Consider the following 21,582-nt stretch of genomic DNA (forward strand, 5'->3'; position numbering starts at 1 on the left):
TGTGTAGGTGTTCGGAACGAAGGTCATTTTGCGCGCACATGCATGCACTGAGTGAGTGCAATGAGTGAAATGACTGATATACTTGATGAAGCCGTAACTTTTATATTTCTTTATGAATTGCTTTGAAACTCAAAATATAAAGATATATTAGTAGTCTAGACAAGATAACATGGTCAAATTAGCGTGAACTCACGCGCATGCACGTGCGCTCTTCTCTGATTGGCTGATACAAAAATCTCAATAATTTCCTTGTTTTTTGACAAAATACTTTGAAATTTAGAATATAAGTATATATTATAAGGTGCTACAACAAGTTATATAGGAAATTTCTTGAAAACACGCGCATGCAGGTGTGCTGCAATCTGATTGGTTGAAACTTTAAATGTCTATAACTCCCTTGGTTTTCAACAAAATAGGATGAAATTTACGACATGGATAGGCACATAGAGCTCCTACATTATGATACTATCGAAATTGAATGCAAGGCCATGAATGCGCATATGCTGAATTCTGATTGGCTAATACTTAAAGGGTTACATCTCTCTTATTTTTCAATGAAATTCTTTACTATTTAGCACAAATGTATGTATTGTGAGACACTATAAGAAAATTAAAGTGAAAAATGTAGAAAACATGTGCAAGCACATGCGCTGAAATTTGATTGGCTAATACCCATTTGGCTTTATTGGAGTAGTTTTCCAATGAAATACCCTTAAAAATAAAGTGTCCATCTATATTACAAAAGTATTGTCTAATTTATTGAAGCTTGTAGGGAATGGGGCATCATAAGGGATTAGGGAGCCGTTTGGGGAACATCTGTAACGGTTCCCGTTACAATTAGCACTAGTTTAGTATAATATTGATCACTGAAAGACCAGCACCCCTCCCAGTTTCTATTACAATATAATCAAAAACTCCCGTATTGATATATTAAAAAAAATCCCTGTATTCAGTTAAACCCTTCCCCCACTCCCACCTCTAAGAGGTCAGGGAGAGATGAAAGATTTCAGAGTAAAGGAGGGTTTGTAATAAATCCTCAAAGACATCTTAGACTGCCTTTAGACTCAGTGAGAACTCAACAAGTTTAATTGCATGACAAAGAAAAAGTTTATTTTGATATGAATCTTAAATTTTAACTGAGAACACAGCATCATGCATAATAACAATGGGAAAACATTTTTTTTTACAATTATTGCATTACTTGTCATGCTTGTGAGGAAAAACTAGAGAAAAAAATGAATCTCTTGAAAACCTATCTCTACTACTTGTCATACTTAGTTGCACATGGTGCGTAACATTAAAATGTACAAAGCAAAGTATACACTAACAGCACTATCAATAAATTCCTTTGTAATAAAAAAAAAAACATAGTGGAGAGAGTATCCAAAACAAATGAAAACTGTTACATGTACATAAAAAGATAAAAATAATTAATACACTAAGGCCTGCTGTGCAAATCAAAGAGAAAAAAAAGAGAGAATATAGCAAGAACTCAGATTTGGTTTATTGGAGTGTTTATGTTGAAACATATCAAAAAGTAATAATGTGACTAAGAAATCCTGTTTTTTTTTTTCAAGAATCAGTGCAGAGAATGTTATTTAAAAAATGTATTGAATGGCATATCAAAACGGGATTTAAAATTTAAGAGGGTAATGAAACTTAAGCTGATGTCTCTATCTTAAAAACAATCACAGGCCTGTTGATCTTGAGGTCAATGGTTAAAGATCAAGAGAAAAAAATTCAGTTCTCTGATGTAAAACGTATCTTGTTCACACTGCTCTATAAAAATTTCAAACTTATGAGCAGTCTTACAATGTACAAACCCTCTCCTACATTAATGTAAATATACAATAAGGCTCATAATTTATATGTGTTTCTAAATACAATTAAAAATGCAAATAATACATGTACACGTATCTTGGATTCAATTAACCCTATGCACAGCTTAAAAATTTACAGCTTTAATGAGGAATACAGTATATAACTTATCTATATGAATAAAATTGCCAATTAATATTTTACTAATAGTGGATGAAATAAAAGGAAAAAAAAGAAAAGATTATTATAGGGGTGCAACGATACACTAACCTCACGATACGATACGTATGAGGCGCCGTTTTGGTATTTACTGCCAAAAAGTGATATCACCTATTCGAATAGGTGATATCACCTATTCGAATAGGTGATATCACCTATTCGAATAAGTGATATCACCTATTCAAATTGAATAGGTGATATCACCTATTCGAATAGGTGATATCACCTATTTGAATAGGTGATATCACTTATTCGAATAGGTGATATCACCTATTCGAAATGAATAGGTGATATCACCTATTCGAATAGGTGATATCACCTATTCGTGCTGAATAGGTGATATCACCTATTCGAATAAGTGATATCACCTATTCGAATAAGTGATATCACCTATTCAATTTGAATAGGTGATATCACCAATTCGAATAGGTGATATCACCTATTTGCATTTCTTACAACAATAAATAATGAATGCTCCCTTCCTCAAGATTATCTACGGTTTTCATTGGAACCAAGCAAATTCGGGCTGCATTAGGGTCTGTAAGTCTCGTCACGTGACTCGCGAGATTTTTCGATAATATTAACTTCCGAGTACCTCACACATGGAGATGCAAGATGTGTATTGGGTTATGCATGTTTATGGTTTACACAAAGCGTATAAGGAAAGTTTAAGCAGTTGCACAAAGCCGAAGGGTTCTCTGACTTACGATGGATAAATTGAGTGTCATAAAAGCTTGGGTGCGAGCAAGTAGGAGGAGAATTTCGATCGAAGTACAGGTAAACAAGTCAGAGAATGTCACCTGCGCAGCACAGTTAAGGTGCCAAATGGAAATATCGGCGAATTTTTTAGATAGAAAATACATTCTTTACAAGGATGGGCATTTCTTTTTAGGACTTTACTATTATCGGACAAATGCAATGTGGTTGAAAACTAAATGTTGAGGACGATTAGATTTCTTATTAAGACTTGTCACGTGATGTGGCAGTCACCTGATTTTAGCAAATATACCTGCAGTACTGAGGTCATCTATAAATTCTAATATTGCAAGGGCATAACCGAGTTAAAAATCTAAGTTTAACATATAATTATTTTCAACACTTTTTGTTGTTTGTGAAAAGTGCTGCGAACCTATATAAATTCTACTATCTACTTGCTAAAATTACATTTGTTAGACCGTATGTTGAATATTTTGCTGGTCAAGTACATTAAATATAGATATAATTAATTCCTCTGCAAGATTTCAACAGGTTCGCAGCACTTTTCAAATATCTTCATACTTCTTGAGTTTATGTGTAAAAGCTTGTCATAATTCACTGAGGGTATGCCCTTGCAATATATCGATTTATTACGACCCTTCCATTACCCTTCAATGAATCTGCATACAAATATACGACAGTATCGCTTGTCTAGGGAATGTACGGGAAGTATATGAATAAAATCATAAAACAGACATTGCATACAAGTTAATGGCCTCTTATATATCTACAATTTATATTTTATTTAATTACAAAATACATTTTTCATTGTATAAATATAACTTGATCCGCCTCTCACTGCATACAAACTGCGTCAAATTTTCCGATATGATGTCACATTGACAAGTGCATTGCGATCAGTGAATTGTTTATATATTGCTATGTGGGATTTAACCAACGACAATAATGCATGCACTAGTTAGTATTGATGTAGTTTAAAGCTATTCATAAGTTTAAAATAGCAAATTATTTCATTTTGTGGTAATTTGAAGACCTTATATTTTTGTGTGATGTCATAGTAAGCATTACCCGTATAGATTAGGCCCCGCCTCCTTACTGCAGCCTTAACTGTGCTGCGTGTTTCTTGGGTATTCTTGGGTGAAATAGAAGTCTTATATTATACATTTGTATCTGATTAGAATAGTTTTGTTATCATCATTATAACTAATTTATTAACAGATTTTTCTTGAATTCGAGGATAATGATGCTATTACCAGCTGATTAAGGAGGAGTAGTGTAAGTGTCAGATGCGAGATGGGTACGAACGTCATCTTGTGACAGCATCACCTTTGTTTGGGTATATAATTTGTTCAGAATACGCTTCATTTATCAACAGAAATTAAGCTGTTGCATGTCAGTGGGTCTAGTTTTTTAAGTATTCAATGTTTGAAAGCACTTATCAGGTCCAGTACAATCTTTTGATTTAGCTATATAGCTTTATTAAGCTATTCAGAATAGCTTAATTTAGCTATTTTATATAAGTTTTTCTTAAATATATATGTACTTTTCTCAGCATGCACAAAAAGTCGCACCTTGGTGCAGTGATGATACTCAACCTTGAACTCATCTGAAATTGATGCATTATAAAACTCACTCATTAAAATCTCCTTGCATTCATGTAATAATTTTTAGGCCCAAATACTGTACAGCAGTCCTCAAAATACTGGAATTTGGGTGAAAATACTGTACATTGTTCATAAAAAAACTGTAAAAAATATCAACCAAAAATCAATGTAAGAGGTTCATTTTTAGCTCTTCTGAGCCAAAGGCCCAAAGAGCTAATGCTATGGCCATTTGTGCAGTGAGTGTAAACTTTTTAGAATATGAGCCATAACTCAAGAACCCTTTGGCCAATTATTGTCAAATTTGTCACAGGGTATCCTTGGGCCAAGGGCTTCTGTTTATACTAAAACTAGGGTTGTGACCCTTAAACAAGGGGAGATAATTAGGAAAATAGAAACAAAAGAGACTTTGTACTCAAAGTTCTAAAAGTTTTTAGGCTACATGCGCAATTGATACAGTTACTTCTTCAATGAAATTATAAAGGAGGCCAGTTATGGTCAAGAAGATAATTGATTGGTAATAATTCAGTACAATGAGAAGCAATCATACTTATCCATGCCTCAATGCACACAAGGTAGTGGACAGTTACTCAAATAATAGAAATTTATCTTTTGCTTAAAAGTATTCAAAAGTTGCAAAGTTGGAGATATCTTTGATTTTGCTCGTTGTTTCGATAGCCCATAGCACATATATGAATGGTCAAATACATGCGACTTTTTGTCTATTTCTTACCAAAATAATTTTTGTGAAAAACTGCATATAAATAGCTAAATCAAGCTATTTTGAATAGCTTAATAAAGCTATATAGCTATTTCAAGCTATATAGCTAAATTAAGAGATTGTACTAGACCTGCTTATTTCCCAATCCCAACAATAAGACTTTCTTTATATATTCTGCAAATTCTCTCTGCATTTATCATTGAACAAAATTCATATGACTGCAATTATATGACCATACTCTTCAGTTTAGAGAGCATGTTATAGAGGATATTTTGGTTAAAGTTTTGGTCTGTTTCATGCAGTGTTTGAAATATTCTTTCATCTTACACAATTGTATACATTAAAATTTATTTTATAGCTAAAGTACAAGAGAACTGCAGCATGTAAGACTACATGTACATCGACTTTGAATAATCTACCTGGTATATCCTCAAAAAGGCAACTCAAATACAGGTATGAAATTGATGTCACAAAATAAGTTTTTGGACTTACATTTACTCTTATAATTCATATACATATAAAGCATATAAAAAATAGAAAAGAATTAAAGGTTCATCAGGTGACAGCTCAATCATGTATGGAATATTATTAGGCCAAATAAAAAAATATGTGTGGTTCCCGTTACCCGACCGTCCCTATTTTAGATCCCCGACCCTTAACTTTTTTTCGGCAATTTTCATATTTATTTTCCGTAATTTTCTGTGATTTCCGTCATCCACTTCGGTATTAGTTTTAGTTCCAGCAATGGCGACCTCCATGCAAAAATCATTTCAACATGTAGTGCAAGTGTTTGATGGTGTTAAATCTAAAGCAAGCTAGCATGGCACGGCAGTATACCTTTTTCCAGCGCCATGTTTTTTGTTTGTTTGTTTTTTGGTTGCCAAAATTAAATAAATATGCCCAAGATTGGCGAGATTCAGTTAGTTGCTCTGTTTACAGCTGGTTTATAACAAGTGCATGCTGATTAGTCCCTTTATTATTAATGCACGCAAAGGTGTGAAGTCAGGATAGGAAATCACTTCTCGCTTGAAAGCACACAGACAGCTGGCCAGGTAACGTTTTTTGGAGTTAGAGGGAAGATAACATGAGAAAACATTTATTTGATTGCATTGATTACGCAAGAATTAGCCCAAATGTGTAAGATAGATTAACTTGTAAATTATTAAATAATTTATATCAGGATTGTTTCTTTTAAACCGAAAGTAGGAAAAAAAAACAGTTCATGAGGAAACGTGAAAAAGAAGACTGCTGATTTCACCTGAATAAAGTCAACTTGCAAAACACAAATATGTATGTGAAATGAGCTTGGAAGTATGAAGTCTTCAATGAGGCAAAAAGGTTTCATGAAAGGTTTTAAAATTTTAATAATATTAAATATTTGTAATTCTGACGAATTTGAATGATTCTATGTCATCTTGCTTAGGTGATTTATTTTGTTTTAAACATTACTGTACAAAGAATAGTGTCACATTCTTTTCCTCTGACAGCTCTTAGCAGAACTCTTATGTCCGTTTTCTAGTTTATCGTTCAAAATTTATTATTAAGTAAAATAAGAACTATTCTGGATAAAAGTAATTAATTTCATTTATAAACACTGATTTTAAACAAAAGGATGTTCACCTTGGACTTTATTTTTTACAAAAAGAAAAGATTGTGTTTTCATTATTTTTATGCCCCCGGATCGAAAGATCCGGAGGGTATATTGTTTTTGTCCTGTCTGTCTGTTTGTCTGTTTATCTGTTTGTCTGTTTATCTGTTTGTCTATCTGTCTGTTGTCAATTTTAACCTTGCCCATAACTTTTGATTGGTTGGAGCTATGACTTTCATATTTCACATGTGTGTTCTTTGTGACAAGACCTTTCTTTTGGTACCATCATATTTGACCTTTTGACCTTGACGTTGGAGTTTGACCCACTTTTGCAAAATTTTATGAGACTTTAACCTTGACCATAACTTCTGAACAGTTGGTGCTTGGGGTTTCGAACTTCACATGTGTATTCTTTGTGACAAGGCCTTTCTTTGAATACCAACAACTATGGCCTTTTGACCTTGACCTTAGAGTTTGACCTACTTTTGAAAAACTTTAACCTTGGCAATAACTTTTGAACGGTTGGAGCTAGGGCTTTCATACTTCACATATGTAATCCTTGTAATAAGACCTTTCTTTGGATACCAACAACTTTGACCTTGACCTTGATGTTTTACTTACTTTTAAAAAACTTTAACCTTTGCCATAACTTTTGAACAGTTGCAGCTAGGGCTTTCAAATTTAACATTTTTTATCTTTTGGCCTGGATTTTGACTTGCATTTGAGAAACTTTAACCTTCGCCATAAGATGCCATACGGGGGCATCAGTGTTTCACAAACACATCTTGTTGATTTAAAAATATTTGTTTCATATTCATAACTAGGGTTCCCCTACCAATGTTGACTAGTATATTTCACACCACATCGAAATGCCACTTATTTTCTCCTTCACTCTGTTCATCCACAAATAAAACATTTCTTTTCTGAACCATAGTTGGAAAAGACTGAATTCAAAATAAACAAAACATTTATTAGTTATGATTTATACACTCAGCTCTTCACAAAATATTTCTGTTTTTTCGCATTCTATAATATACAATTTTAGATTTTATATACCTGTATAAAGACTTCCGCAGCAGATTCCGATGGAGAAATCATGATCTATATTTAAGATTTAATGTATAATGCTTAAGATATCCATTAATTTTACTTACAATATACAATTCTGAAATTAATATCATCCTTTAAAAACAAGGACAGCACTTATCATCTTCGTAAAAACTTAACATTCTAAAAAAGAAAATATAATATCCAAATAACAGTTAAATAATTCAATTTGCTCATGCTGATTTTCTTCAAACATTGTATTTTCTGGATGAGTATGAACTCGAATGAATAGAATCAGCAAACAACTGTTTAAATACCCAAGACATTTTATTCACACATTAAAGCACATATCTAATCCATATGCTTAAGAGAAAACATATCTAACACTCTACACATAAAATAGTTCACTTATGCTAACGAAAAGAAATAGGTATTATTTGGAAAAATTTAGAAAATCATTTTGTTAAAAAAAAAAAAAAAAAATCCCTACCCACCTTTCCTATTTTTTTGGAGGTGTAACCAGAACCACACATATTTTTTGTTTGGCCTTAACGCTGGGTTTCCAAATGTCAAAATTAAGGGTATTCGATATATTCCATACAAGTTGTCAATCCTTTATAAGTGATTTGTACAGAGGTTCATTTGCATATAAATGTTGTTAACATTGTTTTACTGTCTTTATTAACTTGTAATACTAAATTTTATAAATTGACAAATTCATTCTTTTTAGAAAGTGCATATAATTTGGAAAAGAGACCATCAATCCACTGGGGGTATCGCATGAAAGCAATGATTATAGAATATTGTAAGGTTGGAGGAGTTATAGTACAACAGGCAGGCAAGTAATGGTACTTTGTTCTGGAAATTTTTCGCCCCAGTTAAGTTTTATTTTTCTCATTCTGCCCTCCTTACAAGTAGGTGAATTTAAAACGGGACAAATTCGAAGAAGGCAGCATATATCTTTTAAACACAAATGTGTCTGATCAAATTTTAAAAGGGCAAAATTGTTTTCAAGGGTGAAAGAGTGAATATTTTAAAAATTAGAATGGGGTGAAAATATCCAATAATACAGGTTATATGTATTAAAACAGTACATATGCATTTCTCTTTTCTTTAAAATGAAAATAATTTGTTCTGTAAAAGGACAAATTTTGTTCTGATTTGTATCAAATAAATAAATATGTGCCAGATTTATTATTTTGCAGGCACCTAAGATACCATCAGTTGAGCGTCAAGCTGTGGAAAAATTCTATGTCATGTTACAGAATCTTTCTTAAATACAGGTATATGTCTGCTCATCTGGCAATCTTAGGACATCACTGGATGGTTTTGTTTAAAAAGATTACAGAGTTAACACACACTTCCAGCATGAAGACCAGCCAGTTGCCTCACCTGTCCGGACATTGTTAAAGGTAAATGGCCCTTTCAGAAAAGGATCTGACAATGCAAAGGCTTGCTAATCAATTAAAGATTTCTATTAACTAATAGGTAATTAATTTGAATTTCTGTAGCTTAAAAATTTAATGATGTGAATTAAAAGAAATATTTTAATCAAAATTATTTTTATTTCAGTACTTTGTGACAGTGAAAAGACATGGCTTTAAATGACTGCATCAGAGATCAATCCAGGTTATAAATCTGAGGAAAACAATAAAGTATCACTTGGAGCTACTTATATCACTGCCTTAATAAGTTTTCTGCATGTGTAACTAACAAAGGACAGTGACCAGTTGTACCTATGATATCAGAGGGCATCCTGAAAAACACCCATCACTAAGAACAGAAAACTTCAAATGACTTTTGTATCAATCCTTTTGAATTTCATCTGGCTTGGAATTTCAGTAGCCTTTACCATCCTTCAAGCATTTCATGAAGTACATGTACCAATTTGCAGGTATAAAATGTTTGAAACAGATTGCTTGTCCCAAATAAAAAAAAATAAATTCTCTGCCAATTAATAGTGTCATAAGCAGTTGATTGATATCACAGTTCCACTGGCATAGTATTTGTAGTTGAATGGTGCCATTTTTAAGAAAACTTTTCACAAAAACCTGGAAAACATCAGATGGAAAGGAGCATCTACAAGAAAAACAGTGAACACTTTCTTGAATATTAACAATGATATGTCATGTCCATTTACATCCTTTATAAAAACTAATTAACCAAATCATAGAGAATTATGTACAAATTTGTCCTTTTGTGTATTCATAGTGTATTAAATTGATTTTACTAATTTATAAATATTTATGTTTTTCACAGTCATTAACATTTACAAATAGAAGTACATATAACATGAAAATATTGCATGTTTAGTAGGATAACGTGAAATTGTTATACCACAAAAACCATCGCTGACCTCGCCTCGGTCAGCAATGGTTTTTAAGGGGTAAGAATTTCACATCACCCAAAATAAACAGGTAATATTTTTCTTGTTATAGAATGCATTTTAAAGAAAGCAACAAGATGAAACGAACGTGCAAACATTCTGCACAGTTAACATTTTTTATTACTGTATATACTGTTACCCGTAGTCATGCATTTTCAACCATTGGGATGTAATGTCTGGCATGCAGTATGGTAATAGTACTTGTTAACAAATGTTTTTTAAACCAATCAAATTTGACTATTTAACATGAAAGTGTATAACAAATTTATCTAGCATAATGGTGTTGTAAGTAACCATGGAATGTGAGCTTGTGTGAACTTGATCCTGAATTATTAAGTTTTGAATACTGTAATAAAGAATTGTGCAGCCTAAACTTTAACTTGTACCTTATTTAAATGGAGTTCCGTCATTAACAACTTGGAAGTTGGAAGTTGTCACACTCTCCATGAGTATAATAACTGGGGGATCTGCTTCATTTGCAGATACATGGAAAACACATTCACTCAAAGCGCTGTCCCTTTTTCAGTATCTTGTGCAGCCCTGTAATATGTTATGACAAATGGAGAAAAATGCCTATTTCAAGAAAAAAAAGTCTGTCTCATAATTGTAGAAGTATTGGAAAGGGGGGGGGGGGGGGGGGTCATGAAACTTGGCAGTTAATACAGTTTGTATGTGTAAATGAAAAAAATGCCTTCTTCTTTGTAGAATAAAAAATAATTATTTTTTGAGTGTATGTGACCATTTTTATTTCTGAATAGACAGGGTAGCCTACAGAATGACCAATTTTGAGCTGACCATTTTTATTTATTGTAGTAATTAAATTAAAAAAAAATGTGTTTTCTACAAAGATCATATGTTATCGACGTGGTATTCAACTTTGTATTCCCATGGTCGATGCATTTGGGTACATCTATTTTTTTTATTTGCTTTCAATGACATCGCATTCAATATCCCAATCTCATGTATACCTGTCCAATACTCCAAATTATACCACTGTAAGCTAAATCAATGCTTTAAATTTATGAAACCAATCTGTAGATAAGCGTACCTTTTGAATACAGACGATTTTAGAATAAAAACGATTTAATTTTCCCTTTATGCTTAAGTATGTTGGCTAATCTTGGCCCCCTCGGAATAGCTTGTGTTTACGTTATGTAATGAAAAAATAAAGCAATTAAACGCTATTTACCTGCATCTATCAATCCATTTTCTCCTCTTCTTTGCAACAATCGGGAATCAAAACAAACTACAAGTTCAATAATTCCACTGCGATGCTTACAACTTAAGTAATCCATTGTCTCCAAGAACGCTCAGGTACCCGGGAGTTATAAAACGAAAGTGAAAGTCAACGAGACTTACAGACCCTTTGAATTTTCCAATAGTATACATGATAGATAAGTGTAATAAATATAATTTGTGAGCAAAACAAACTACAAATTCTACTGGGCTGCTTAAAACTAAATGCGAAGCTGTAATCCATTGTCTGCAAGAATGGTAAGTTATAAAACGAAAGTGAAAGTAAATGAGAATTAAAGGCTATAGTCTTGGGAGCAGTTGTTATTTCATAAATAATTTGAATAGGTGATATCACCTATTGGAATAAGTGATATCACCTATTCAAAATGATTAAGTGATATCACCTATTCGAATAAGTGATATCACCTATTCAAAAGGAATAAGTGATATCACCTATTCGAATAAGTGATATCACCTATTCGAATACGTGATATCACCTATTCGAATAGGTGATATCACTCATTCAAATTGAATAGGTGATATCACCTATTCGAATGAGTGATATCACTTATTCGAATAGGTGATATCACCAATTGAATAGGTGATATCACCTATTCGAATAGGTGATATCACTTTTTGGCAGTAAATACCAAAACGGCACCTCATAGATACGTATCACGGTATTCAGTTCACGATACGATACGTATCACGATACATGACAAGGTTAAAAAGTCTTTCAAGTTTGTATCATATCTTTTTTAAACCTTGACAGGGTTATATAAAATGTTGATATTTTTTAATAATAATTAAAATTATAAAATTTTGTTAACTTGAATTGGATTGTTATGTAGATCTTTGAGTTTTGACAATTTTCTAAACCAATGATGAACATTTACAGGGAACTACGGAGACCTTTCCTAATAATCTTCCTTTTAAATTGGAATGAAAAAGGAAGACATTCATTCTTTTATTGATTTTATTTACGTAAAAAACCAGTTGTCATATTTCTCATGTTAACACGTTTTAGTCAACAAGACAGTGAATTTTCATCGAAGTACACAGGTGATGAAATATCGTGTATTACCAAAGAATACATTTAGATCTAAAGGGTTTAACATTTGTCTTAACATCTATAACTTATAATCACATTAAGTCCTTCTCCGTGTTAAATTCTGAGATCTGTAAGATGCTGGAGATGAGTTTAACTTCCGTTAAGGCGTTATCGGCGACCTCACGTTTTGCACGGAAGCCATTTTGAAATTGTAAAAAAGGAAACAAAACGGATGATTCGGATAATTCTGGACCGATTGAACCGAACCGCGATATCAGTTTAGCGTATCGTGAATTGAACCGTGAAAAAATATACCGCGATATACCGTCAAACGGTTTATCGTTGCACCCTTAGATTATTATGTTGACTTAAATATATCAAGTGAACAACATTGTCACTATCAATTCCAATTTTTATACACAGTCAGAAATAATTCAGATATCTGAAGTTGCTAGCATATTGTTTGTCCGATGTTATTAAGTACAAATTAAATATTGCTTATACTATTAAGTTAATGGGTGTCTTTATACAAAGACTTAAGCAGAGGGAAGGAGGGAGGCTTTTACTACATGTTTGTATTTCTCAAACATGAAATTAAAACTTATGCCTGAAACAATGCATTGCTAATATATTGTATGGAAGTGGGAAAAAGTTATTCTCTATTGAGAAGTTGATGGCTCGTTTTAATACTCCCCCTCAACTCTACGAAAGGCCTCATAAAAGCAGTTCAGAAATTGACTAAATGAAGAACCAAAACCGGGTCCCACTTCGATCGGTGTTTTAGGATTGATGCATTATCATAGGCATATTTAGGATTCCTTCATTCATTCAAAACTGCGTTTGACCTCTAAAAAAGTCTAAAACTATTTCTCCGGATAACTATTTTACACTGAAACATTTAATACAATTTATCCGGATAAAAAGTTTTAGACTTTCTTAGAGGTCAACCGGGTTCAAACGCAGTTTTGAATGAATGAAGGAATCCGGTGACACAGATATCGCAAGTAAGTGTTCTACCGTGATGAATGTTTCTTAAGTCAGCAGAATCGGCATTTTTAATCGCATTTCCATTGCAAAACAACATCTGTGCATCCAAAATATGCCTATGATAATGCATCAATCCTAAAACACCGATCGAAGTGGGACCCGGTTTTGGTTCTTCATTTAGTCAATTTCTGAACTGCTTTTATGAGGCCTTTCGTAGAGAAGTTGAGGGGGAGTATTAAAACGAGCCATCAACTTCTCAATAGAGAATAGGAAAAAGTTAGAGAGAAAGGAAGAGTTTGAGACATAAAATTTATACTTCACTACCGTTGAAAATATAAAAGAGAAGAAAATATCCCAGAATATCTAACTTGTAAAAAACTTGTATTTATATGTGCAATATAATGGGTATTATTTTTCTTGATTATCTGATTATTGCAGTTTTTGTAAAGTTATTTAAAAATACAAAATCAAAATAAATATTGCTGTCTGAAATGAACTTGACATAAAGAAATGAAAATGAAACTGTAGAAACTTAAATCTACCAATACTGCCCTTCATAAAGTTATAATTACCTGGTAAAAAGAAAAGAAAAGAATTTCAAAATATATTACGATAAGCTCCTAAAGATAAAAAACATGAAGGTGACTTCTTTTTTCATTTCAAAATAAGTCTAACTTTTTCTAGTTTCATAGATGTATGAATATATATAATGCTGTATGAAAAAAAAAATATCAAAGAAATGAGTTAGGGGAAAAAAAAGATAAAAAACATTAAGGTGACTTCTTTTTTCATTTCAAAATAAGTCTAACTTTTTCTAGTTTCATAGATGTATGAATATATATAATGCTGTATGAATAAAAAAAATATCAAAGAAATGAGTTAGGGGAAAAATCAAAATGAAGCAAAATTGAGTTTGGGGTGAGACATAGTCTTGGAGACATCACCTGCCATTTTGTTCCTTTAAATGTGAAAAGAGTAGAGACTGATCAGTCTTTTTAAGAGAAAAATAGAAAAGAGAACTATCTTTATTACAAATATAAGATTTTTAACAATTTAGTTAGTTTTCAAATTCATATTATCAGAAGAAAGAGAATATTCTTCTTAACTAAAACAAATGGAAAGAGAAAGTTACAGTATTGATAACAAAAAATGCTGCATAATAGGTAATTTATCTATTTTTCAAATTCTTACTTTATGTAAAAATTCAAAAAAATATTAAATAGCAAAATACTAGTAGTATTGCTCTATGAAATGAAATGAAATTGCAGATTCAAACTTATAGCCTTTTACATGTATGTGGATGTAATAAATAAATATATGTTAATAAAATATACATTCACTTCAAACTACATGCATGTGCTTTGTGATGAAAAATTTTGCATGAACTTGACTTCTTTATTTAGAAAGAAGTAAAAAAAAATATACTATTGATCAATTTGAAGGAGAGGAAGGGAACTGATCAGTTTTCTTTTCACAAAACTACCTAGGGAGAAAAATATAACTCTGTCTAAATCAAAAAAAAAAGGAGAGAGAGTATTAAATTAAAATATTGACCAAAAAAAAAATGGAAGAAAAAAAGAATACATTGAAGGAATAACAGTAACTGAAAGGAAAATTACTAAAAGCTCAGAAAGGTATTTTCTGTGCTTTTCAATTTTTGCAAGAATTTGGCATTTTGAACAAAAAATGAAAAATTAAATAACACTCTTTACTGTTCAAATAGCAATGCATATTTACTATTAAAAATGAATTTAATAAACAAAATGAAATAGCAAAAATTTTGAGAAGAAAATGTCAATAAGATGCGTATATTTAACATACAAAAAGGAATATACTTTTATATGACATATTTTCATATTTAAATTTTGAATGAGGACACTTTCCTTATAATTTAAAAAGAAGTAAATTTTTTGAATGATCATTAAAAAAAAAAATCAATATTTAAAGTAAAAATGAGTTAATATGAGGGAGATTATATCCCAAAATATATTTCCTGTTATCTTTTCCTCTGAATGTAAAAAAGGTGGGGGACTGATCAGTCTTATCTTCTTAATTCAGTATTGTTAAAAAAATCTTTCTGCTGAAATTGTCATTCAAATAAACAATGAAATCGTTTAAGTTAGATTTGAAAAAACAGGAGGCCCATAGGCCACAACGCTCACCTGAGTCAATATGGCCCTACTGTTTTCATCAGCAGATTTCTTCTCCTATCTATTCATATGTAAAGCTTTGATCGCCTGTTCTAGGCATACCCTACCCCCAGGTGCCATGTTTTGAATGAATTTGAACCTATACTTTCTGAGTATGCTTCTATATTCATATAACTAATCATGCATGACTTTGCTGTTCTTGAAAACGGAATTATAAAGATGTCTGTAACCCTACCTGGGGGGGGGGGGGTGTCATGATTTGAACAAACTTGAATCTACACTACCTGAGGATGCTTCCATATCAATATGACTAATCATGACTTCGTTGTTCTTGAGAATAAGATATCTAAAGATATTTCCTATACATGTATATGTTCTTTTGTAAAACTTTGATCCCCCATTATGGCCCCACCCTACCACTGGAGGATGCCCTGAACAAACTTGAATCTACACTACCCGAGGATGATTCCACATCAGTATGACTAATTGATGCTTTGTTGTTCTTGACAAGAAGATTTTTCAAGATTTTTTTTCCATATATCCCTATGTTAAACTTTGATAACGCATTGTGGCCCCACCCTACTCCAAGGAGTCATGATTTGAACAAACTTGAATCTACACTACCTGAGGATGCTTCCATATTAATATGACTAATCATGGCTTTTTTGTTCCTGAGAAGATTTTTAAAGATTTTTTTTTCTATATATTCCTATGTTAAACTTTGGTCCCCCAATGTGGCCCCACCCTAACCCCAGGGGTCATGATTTGTAAAAACTTGAATCTACAATACCTGAGGATGATTCCATTTCAATATGACTAATTGTGGCTTTGTTGTTTTTGAGAAAAAGATTTTTCAAGATTTTCTATACATTTCTATGCAGAATTTTGATCCCCCATTGTGGCCCCATCCTACCCCCGGGGGTCATGAATCGAACAAACTTGAATCTACACTACCTGAGGATGATTCCACATCAATATGACCAATTGTGGCTTTGTTGTTCTTGAGAAGATTTTTAAAGATTTGTTTTTCTATACATTTCTATGTAAAACTTTGATCACCCATTGTGGCTGCATCCTACCCCGGGGGTCATGATTAATACAAACTTGAATGTACACTACCTGAGGATGATTCCACATCAATATGACTAATTGTGGCTTTGTTGTTCTTGAGAAGATTTTTAAAGATTTTTCCTATATATTCCTATGTAAAATTTTGATCCCCATTTTGACCCAACCCTACCCCCGGGGATCATGATTTGAACAAACTTGAATCTCCACTACCTGAGGATGATTCCACATCAATATGACTAATTGTGGCTTTGTTGTTTTTGAGAAAAAGATTTTTCAAGATTTTTCCTATACATTCCTATGTAAAATTTTGATTCCCATTTTGACTCCACCCTACCCCGGGGGTCATGATTTGAACAAACTTGAATCTCCACTACCTGAGGATGATTCCACATCAATATGACTAATTGTGGCTTTGTTGTTCTTGAGAAGAAGATGTTTTAAAGATTTTTTCTATACATTTCTATGTAAAATTTTGATTCCCATTTTGACTCCACCCTACCCCGGGGGTCATGATTTGAACAAACTTGAATCTACACTACCTGAGGATGATTCCACATCAATATGACTAATTGTGGCTTTGTTGTTCTTGAGAAGAAGATTTTTAAAGATTTTTTACTATATACATGTATTCCTATGTAAAACTTTGATCCCCCATTTTGGCCGCACCCTACCCGGGGGGTCATGATTTGAACAAATTTGAATCTACACTACCTGAAGATGATTCCACATCAATTGTGGCTTTGTTGTCCTTGATAAGAAGATTTTTAAAGATTTTTCCTATATATTCCTATGTAAAACTTTGATCCCCCATTGTGGACCCACCCGGGGGTCATGATTTGAACAAATTTGAATCTACACTATGTAATAAAAGTTTCACATAAGTTTAAACTTTTTCAGCCCAGTGGTTCTTGAGAAGAAGGTTTTTAAAAGAAAGCACCAAATTTTAACTATTTTTTAATTATCTCCCCTTGAAAGAGGGCGTGGCCCTTCATTTAAACAAACTTGAATCCCCTTTACCCAAGGATGCTTTGTGGCAAGTTTGGTTGAAATTGGCCCAGTGGTTCTGGAGAAGAAGTCGAAAATGTGAAAAGTTTACAGACAGACGGACAGACAGCTAGACGGACAGACGGACAAAATGTAATCAGAAAAGCTCACTTGAGCTTTCATCTCAGGCAAGCTAAAAAAATGGGGGAAAAAATTTCTTTTTGTGATGAATAAATTAAAGCTAAGTGGATGAAAAATAATTTTCTCTAAATACATGTGTATATTTTAAACCAATAAAAAAAATGCAATAATTAACTGCAAGAATAGTCCAATGTAATTGTTTGAAAATCATGACACTTTGAATTCAATTGTACTTAAAAATAAATTATTAGAGAGCTTACAATTTTTGTTGCAACTAATACTTGAGGGTAAATAGAATATTATTACCCTATTTGGTTAAGTTTCCAAAAAAAAAAAACAACTATTTTACATTGAATAAATAATAAAAAGAAAAAATATTCTTTTTTTAGTGCACCTTATTTAAACATGAATAAAAATATCTCCCTTACTTTTAATCTTAAATATTCAGACAAGCACTGATTAAATATTAACTCCCTTGTTTTTTTTTTAAAGCTTAAATATTAAACTGATCATTAAAAAAATCTTAATAAGAATTTAAAATAAAAAGAACAAAGAAAATCACTTATAAACAGAGAGACAATAGTTAAGTAACAATCAGCCTTTTCTTCCATAGAATATCTTGTGATTTAATGCCTTTATAATATGAATTTCACAGAGTCAAGTTCTTATTTCCTAAGTGAACTACATGCTGTTGATGTCATGAGTAATCCTTTGTTTTCCAAAAAGAGTCAAATGTGGACTGATATTTTTTATACAAATTGTCAAGCCATCATTTGATTACTCCTAGTCTGTTCTTTCATAAAAATTTCCAACATTAAAGTGATTATGATACTATTTTGTTATGTTTTCACTTCACATCCCATGCAGTTGTTGATGATCAATAATTTGCAAGTATGTGGCAAGAACTTAAGAATTAAGTCCAACAGGTTTCTAGTCTGTCCCTGATCTCTGTATGCCTGTCAGAAATTATTCAGTTACATCTGATGTGGTGGTGCAGGTGGTACATGAAATACAGAGATAACAAACAGTAATCAAGAGCAAAAGACCATTTAAACAATACAAATTAGGGGCACAGTATTATATCATCCATAAAGATCAGATGAATTTTTTGTTCATGTACTCATTACGTCCATTGAATTCTGTGAGTTAAGCTGTTTAGTGTGTCCATCACTTTGTTCATAACAATGTACTCAGCATGTCCATTGAATTCTGTGAGTTCAGCTGTTTAGTGTGTCCATCACTTTGTTACCTGGTAATAACAATGAACTCGGCACTGTCTATTGAATTCTGTGAGTTAAGCTACTTAGTGTCCCTCACTTTGTTATAACAATGTACTCAGCACCATCCACTGAATTCTGCGAGTTAAGCTATTTTTTAGTGTCCATCACTTTGTTAATAACAATGTACTCAGCATGTCTATTGAATTCTGTGAGTTTAGCTATTTAGTGTCCAGCTGTTTAGTGTACTCAGCAGTGTCCATGGAATTCTGGGAGTTTAGCTATTTAGTGTCCATCACTTTGTAATAACAACGTACTCAGCATGTCCATTGAATTCTGTGAGTTTAGCTGTTCAGTGTGTCCATCTTTTTGTAATAACAATGTACTCAGCATGTCCATTGAATTCTGTGAGTTTAGCTGTTCAGTGTGTCCATCACTTTGTTAATAACACTGTACTCAGCATGTCCATTGAATTCTGTGAGTTAAGCTGTTCAGTGTGTCCATCCCTTTATTATAACAATGTACTCAGCACTGTCAATTGAATTCTGTGAGTTAAGCTGTTTAGCGTGTCCATCACTGCAGTCCATCCTTACTCTCTGCACTCTTGTTGATGCATATTTTCTGCTCTTAGAACAATATTGAAGCCAGCCTGCTTATAAAGAAACAGTCTGAAGGGGTCATCAAAAATATCAATAAAACTTCAACAAATGAAAGAGCTAACATAATTTCACAGAATAGAAGGAGTTTGTACAGCTCGTGTCTTACCTTCATTTGAACTCTTCCTGAATCATGGCAACCTGCTCTTGGAATCAGGATCAATGCCAGCAAAATCACCTGCCTATGAACAAACTATAAAGATTCTAGGAAATCAACAAATGAGAAAGACTCATAAAATCTAATGTACATAATGAAATGCCTAGAGCTAGTGTCTTACCATCAATTTATGGTTAGGCAGCAGGTAATCCTTATTCTCCCAAGTCTTGTTGTAGCATGATGGTCTTATCCATGGAATTGAGGTCTGCCTCATCTTCTGCCTGTTAACAAAGAACATCCAAAGATCATTAAAAAGAGTAAGGCCTATATTTCACCTTTTCTGAGGGGTTGAGCAGAAGATTTGTACTCATTTTTTTCTCCATGTCTTCCTTTGTAAACATTTCAGCCCTTATTGTAGCCCCAGCCTACCCCAGAGTATCATGATTTGAACAAGCTTGAAACTACACTCCACCAGGGAGTTTTCAGATAACTTTCATTTTTTCCCCTAGCACAGTTCTAATGCAGAGGATTTATCAAAAAAATGTTCCCATATGCTCCCATGTAAACATTTGATCCCCTATTGTGTCCTAATTCCCACTACTGGGAGCCATTATCTAAATTAACTTGAATCTACACATTAGGAAGCTTCAATACAAGTTTTTTTTCTTGAATAACAGTTGATGAGATGATATTTAACTGACTCAAACCAATATCGACTATTTCTTAATTATCCCCATTGAATTATAATTTAGCCCTACTCCTTTTTCTCAAGTACCTCTTGTTCATCAGCAGGTTCTTCTTCCTAGTATATATTCGCATGTTTAGCTTGATTACCTATTGTCCTGGGGGGAAGGGGGGTGGGGTGGGGTGGGGGTCATGATTTGAGCAAATTTGAATCTAAACTATCTAAGGATGCTTCTTTATAAATGTGACCAAACATGACTTTGCTGTTCCTGGGAAAAAGTTTTTTAAAGATTTTTTTCTGTATTCCTATGTAGAACTGATTACCAATTGTAGTACTTCCCTACTCCCTGGGGTCATGCTTTGAACAAATTTGAACAGACATTACCTGTGGATGTTTTCATGTCAATGTGACTAAACATAGTTTTTCTGTTCTTGAGAGGAAGATTTTTACAGATTTTTTTTTTTTGTATTTCTGTGTAAAACTTTACTTGCCCCACCCCTGGTCATAACCTGAAAATACACTACCTGTGAATGCTTACATATAAAAATATGCAAAATATGAATGATCATGGTTTTGCTGTTCTTCATATCAGATTTCTTTAAGATTTTTTATCCCCACTGTAGCTCCACACTACCTCCAGGGGCCATGATTCGGACAAACTTGAATTTACACTTTGTAAAGATGTTTTGGAATAAATATGACTGATATTGCCCTTCCTGTTCTTGAGAGGAAGACTTTTTAAGTTTTTTTCTATAAATACCCATGTAAAACTTTGATTGCCTATTGAAGCCCCATCCCCCCACCCCCACCCCCCCCCCCCCCCCCCCCACCCCGGTCATGCTTTGAAAAAACTTGAATCTACACTACCTGAAGATCCTTCCATATGAATATGATTACTCATGCTTTTTCTATTCTTGAGAAGAAGACTTTTAAAGATTTTTTTCCTACATATACCCATGTAAAACTTTTATCACCCATAATGGCCCCTCCCTACCCCTGGGTTTCATGAATTGAAGAAATTTCAATCGATCTGTACTACCTGTATGTCAGGAAGATTTCACATAATTTTTATCCTTTCTGGCATAGTGGTTCTTGAGAAGAAGATTTTTTTTAAATGACCCAACCCAATTCTTTATTTTTTCTTAATTATCTCCCCTTAGAAGAGGGTGTGGCCCTTCATTTGAACAAGCTTGAATCCTCTTTACCCAAG

The 21,582-nt window shown here is 32.9% G+C and overlaps 2 long non-coding RNA genes across 2 annotated transcripts; both read left to right on the forward strand.

Moving 5' to 3' along the window:
• The first annotated feature begins 2,686 nt into the window (after positions 1-2,686).
• LOC133190490 (uncharacterized) lies at positions 2,687-8,544 on the forward strand. The gene is made up of 4 exons (XR_009721594.1): positions 2,687-2,814; positions 3,973-4,090; positions 5,435-5,529; positions 8,442-8,544. It is a non-coding gene; the product is annotated as an uncharacterized LOC133190490 (long non-coding RNA).
• A 450-nt stretch (positions 8,545-8,994) lies between these two features.
• Positions 8,995-9,952, forward strand: LOC133190493 (uncharacterized). The gene is made up of 2 exons (XR_009721596.1): positions 8,995-9,123; positions 9,284-9,952. It is a non-coding gene; the product is annotated as an uncharacterized LOC133190493 (long non-coding RNA).
• The last annotated feature ends 11,630 nt before the right edge of the window (positions 9,953-21,582 follow it).

Source organism: Saccostrea echinata, unplaced genomic scaffold, assembly GCF_033153115.1.
Source record: "Saccostrea echinata isolate AGI-Se365-2 ecotype Australia unplaced genomic scaffold, CSIRO_AGI_Sech_v1 ptg000022l, whole genome shotgun sequence".
NCBI lineage: Eukaryota > Metazoa > Mollusca > Bivalvia > Ostreida > Ostreidae > Saccostrea > Saccostrea echinata.